The sequence below is a fragment of the Penaeus monodon genome, chromosome 17 (assembly GCF_015228065.2).
Source record: "Penaeus monodon isolate SGIC_2016 chromosome 17, NSTDA_Pmon_1, whole genome shotgun sequence".
Classification (NCBI taxonomy): Eukaryota; Metazoa; Arthropoda; class Malacostraca; order Decapoda; family Penaeidae; genus Penaeus; species Penaeus monodon.
Window position 1 is genome coordinate 33,121,776 of NC_051402.1, and position 5,000 is coordinate 33,126,775.

The following is a 5,000-nucleotide window of genomic DNA, read 5'->3' on the forward strand; positions in this document are numbered from 1 at the left end:
ACATATTTAATAAGATATTTCCAGTATGGAAATGTGTACACAAGTATGCAATACTTTTCAAAACTGCACATACTTTCATAAACTACATGAAATCTGTGGATAAAATGATGTGTGATTACATATAGTGACCACATATATAATGCTGTTCCCGAAGCCACATTCTATGCCCCAATGGCCATATTCCATACCCCTATGGCCATGTTATATGCCCCTGTGGCCCAATGGATAAGGCATTGGCCTCCTAAGCCAAGGATTGCGGGTTCGAGTCCCGCCAGGGGTTGAAAAAATTTTAAACGTAAAAGTTTGGCGGGGCTATGCTCAGCTGTAGCTTCACTAATATGAGATAATGCTGAAACTTAATCGTTCTAGTCATGAAATAAGTGCATGAAATAGGTGATTGTGAATATAAAAGATGTATAGTGGTTATATTTATTTATGAATACGATTGTATCATAACAGTACTTACACTCGTGTCAAAGTCCTGGATAAGACGGCATCCAGTCATGGTAAGACCTAGAACACTTAGGTTCCAGACTGGCCATGTAGCAAGTACAAAGTCTTACTCAGGACACTAACAACGGTCAACAGTGACTTTGGCGCGAAGGCAGCATAGGCGGCGGATCAACTACGCGTGGGTGAACTCTGCCGTCACTCCGAGGAAGGCGTGGGAGAAACATCTCGCTTTTCTCTTGTACAACCAGGATCTATACTGATTTATAAAACAGGGTTACCGGTATTAGACTGACACTTCAAGAGAGTGTCGAAGAAAGAACCCGTAGGTGTAGAATTTTTGAAAAGCGTTCATTCCCTATATCACTGTATATGCGGTACTCCTCCGCGGTCATACTGTTTGCGTCTGTGGCCATAGCCTATGACCATCTGGCCATTACGTATGCCCCTGTGGCCCAATGGATAAGGCATTGGCCTCCTAAGCCAGGGATTGCGGGTTCGAGTCCCGCCAGGGGTTAAAAGTGCTTTTTAACATCAAGTTTACGTAAGACTGTTGATGCCATGATCAGAAATAATAACGTGGTTAGTTGGTCCTTTCATTCATAAACGGTAAGAACTCGGGCTTTGTGAAGGAAGCATAAAACATATTGAAAAGGATAACTTAAGAAGAACTAGCAACATGTGATTCAGTAAAAACAGTATGATATACCCTTCAATATCCGATTATAAATGAAAGCAAACACCCAAGCAAATATGTCGAAGATCATAATTGATTTTTCTCTTGATCAATATATTATTATATTTCCCATTTTATTTAAGCTTCACTCTTACTCAGTTGATGTCAGTATTATATGATAAATATATATATATATATATATATATATATATATATATATATATATATATATATATATATAGATAGATAGATAGATAGATAGATAGATAGATAGATAAAAACAGTGATATCACTGTGATAATAATTATGATGTAAATAACGATGATATTGAGTATTATAATTATGATGATGATGAAGGTCATCATCATCACCATCATAGTCGTTATCATTATTATACTCATAATAATAATAATAATAATGCTAAAAGTAATCATTAAGATGAAACGGAAAAGAGTAATGATGATGCTAAATATAGATAATACCAACAGCATATTGTTGCTACCATTACTTATTATTACTAAAAACAATAACGATAGTTGGCAAGATTGTATTAGAGACAGCATTAACGACTGATGAATATAATGAATATTCTAAAGAGAAGAAGGTAACTGTAATGAGAGGAGATGACAACAAACTAAGAAATTTTACGACACCATTATGTTTATCTCTGATATAATTCTTGATGGCCATGTATGCCAACAAGATAGCATTGCATACCTCCGTGGCCATATAGTATGCCTGTATAGTTCATCTATATGCCCCTGTGGCCCAATGGATAAGGCATTGGCCTCCTAAGCCAGGGATTGCGGGTTCGAGTCCCGCCAGGGGTTCAATAGATATATTTTTTTTAGACTTTACCGTTACTATGCTAAGCAGCTGCCTAAATTAAAGGTTTCATTATCATCATTATCATCACCACCATCATCATTACTATTATTTCATTAATATGATTATCATCGTTATTTTGTTGTTGTTACTTTTATTATTATCACTATTATTATTACGATTATTATCATCATTATTATTATTATTATTATTATTATTATTATTATTATTATTATTATTATTATTATTATTATTATTATCATTATCATCATCATCAGATAGTCACTGAATAGACAAACGTAGCCATATCAGCTATAAGGTATGCCATGTGCCTATTTTTCTATGCCCTTTCAGTAATAATGTATGCCCCTGTGGCTCAATGGATAAGGCATTGGCCTCCTAAGCCAGGGATTGCGGGTTCGAGTCCCGCCAGAGGTTCAAACATAGTTCTAAAAGAGATAACCTTTATCGATAGTATGCTCAGGAACCGGAGTATATCTTGCAATTTTTCTCTCTTAGTTTTTATTTTATTTTTATTTTTATTTAATATAGGAGACCTGAGAAACATTTCTATGCAGGGTGTGAGGCAGTTTGTGTCTGACGAAACAACCCGTGAATACGTTATAGTGTTGGCGACGGCCAGAACTTGATGACATGTGATAAGAAGCATCATGAGGCAGCAAGATAAATGTAAGCATGGTATATAAGTGTGCAAGATGACATGTTAATTTAAATAACTACATAATATATTTACAGATAAATTAAGGCACAAAAAGACGTGTAATTAGCTTGAACAATCTACGAACACAGTAAATGGTAAAGAAGAATTTCTAGCGGCGAGAAAGGTTTGGTCACAATGCGTCCACCTACGGCCAAGTGCCTGCCTTGGGGCTTCCACCTATGGCCAAGTGCTGCTTTAGGGCTTCCACCTATGGCCAAGTGCCTGCCTTGGGGCTTCCACCTATGGCCAAGTGCTGCTTTAGGGCTTCCACCTATGGCCAAATGCCTGCTTTGGGGCGTCCACCTATGGCCAAGTGCCTGTCTTGGTGCGTCCTCCTTTGGCCAAGTGCCTGCCTTGGTGCGTCCACCTTTGGCCAAGTGCCTGCCTTGGTGCGTCCACATAATCTCCCTTGCATGTGTCGTGAATGGTTCCTTTGTGCAAGCGATGATAGATTCTGCTGTCTTGGCACCTCTACAGTGTAAACACGGGCTCGTTGTATCGTTCTCCTCCTCTTCTCCTAAACTTTTGTATCTTCACGACTCACATTAAATCTCTTTCTATCTAATATTTTATGACTGGCGTGAAAAAAATATGATATATAACATATTTATGAGAAATAACATCGATTTAATCCTTTGTTTCTGTCATTGGTTTTATATGTAATAATGACACACTATACAAAATGCATGCAAATAAAACACACTATAGCGTATCTGAACAGAGCGATAGTGTTCCATCGTTCACTTTTCCAAACAATATCATATTCCAGTGTCGCCACTGATAATAGTATATACATACTGATTAAATTTCTGCTGCGTATTTTTTATGACAAAATATTAAAAAATATCTGTAAATAAAAATGATCAGTGGAAAATTCACACATTCCTATTACATAATTAGTCTGATACAATGGTATCATTTCTATCGATTAATGGAGTAGTAAATCTTGAGTTTTAGTAGATATTTTAGTAAGTAATAACAGAAACAAGACCACACACGCATGTATATAGCCTATTGATATGGTCTGCTATGATTTTTTTCCCCAAAACGTCTTAGGAATCATGATTTAATAGCAATAAATAATAAACGACCTCATATATCTATCTCCGTTCCAACATACAAATAGTAAATATCCTCCTAATGGACTTAATATACAATATAGTCAATGCCTGCAGTGCTGATGATTTAAACTGCGTTAGATTAAGAGATTCGCGCATTGAGAAAAAATTATTCATATAGGATTACTTAGACCAATTAAATAATAAGAAATCAAATTGCAATTGATGGTTAGTGCAAACAAGAGCACTTATCAAGCAAGCCTTATCTTATCTTAGGTGGAACTTAGATGATTTTACAACTTAGATAGATACAATAAAAAAAATACATCTTCAAGGCATTATCTAAGAAAGCCACCTTGTTGTAACTCAGGGAATAATATTTATATAAAGTTCATTCATGCTTATGGTGTGTGTGTGTGTCCGTGCGTGCATGTGTGTGTGTGTGTTTGTTTGTGTGTGTGTGTGTGTGTGTGTGTGTGTGTATGTGTGTGTGTGTGTGTGTGTGTGTGTGTGTGTGTGTGTGTGTGTGTGTGTGTGTGTGTGTGTGTGTGTGTGTGTGTGTGTGTGCGTTTGATCCCTCCCTTCTATTAGAGTGAATATTGAGTGTGTTGCAGTATCTGTGATTGCATGTTGAAGTAGATAAAGACCTCATAGCAGTAGTGAACTTACAGGACTCATTCGAGTGCATAGATTTACAAATAAATGCAATTCATTTTAAAATATTTTCAGTACGGAAAATCGGCACAAGGAAAAGGATCCCTAGTCCATTTAATATTAGCGTTCAGGTTTTTGTTTTTCCTTCAATTTGTTCATTAATTTCGTTCCAAGTCAGATAATAGAGGTTGGCGTTCTCCCTATTATTATGTGTCGGATGCTTGATCACGTTTAGTAATCTTGCTTTCAGAATTGCTTACGTGTTCACTTATTCCTTTTTTTAATCTGTCCTTTCTTCTTGTTCTTTTTCGAAAGCCTAGCCTTCCCGTAACTCCACTGAATTTGTTCTGGATTCTGTAGGAAAATATCAATCAGTTTGTTCATCCCTTTCTGTATGATTTACTTATGTGAAACAACACAATATATCTATTGGCCCAAACTATACTACTTACTCCACAATTAATCAGGATATAATCATATACTGTGTTTGAGAGTTCTGAAGCCTCTGTGGCCCAATGGATAAGGCATTGGCCTCCTAAGCCAGGGATTGCGGGTTCGAGTCCCGCCAGAGGTTCAACATGTTTTTGATACAGAAATGATTTAATATATAATAGTC

General features: G+C 36.5%; 5 non-coding genes across 5 annotated transcripts; all 5 read left to right on the top strand.

The window, feature by feature from the left end:
- Nucleotides 1-207: 207 nt before the first annotated feature.
- On the top strand, nt 208-280 carry Trnar-ccu. Its single transcript has one exon. It is a non-coding gene; the product is annotated as a tRNA-Arg (tRNA).
- Nucleotides 281-894: 614 nt separating this feature from the next.
- Trnar-ccu lies at nt 895-967 on the top strand. The gene has a single exon. It is a non-coding gene; the product is annotated as a tRNA-Arg (tRNA).
- A 916-nt stretch (nt 968-1,883) lies between these two features.
- Nucleotides 1,884-1,956, top strand: Trnar-ccu. The gene has a single exon. It is a non-coding gene; the product is annotated as a tRNA-Arg (tRNA).
- Nucleotides 1,957-2,316: 360 nt separating this feature from the next.
- Nucleotides 2,317-2,389, top strand: Trnar-ccu. Its single transcript has one exon. It is a non-coding gene; the product is annotated as a tRNA-Arg (tRNA).
- A 2,496-nt stretch (nt 2,390-4,885) lies between these two features.
- Trnar-ccu lies at nt 4,886-4,958 on the top strand. Its single transcript has one exon. It is a non-coding gene; the product is annotated as a tRNA-Arg (tRNA).
- Nucleotides 4,959-5,000: the final 42 nt, after the last annotated feature.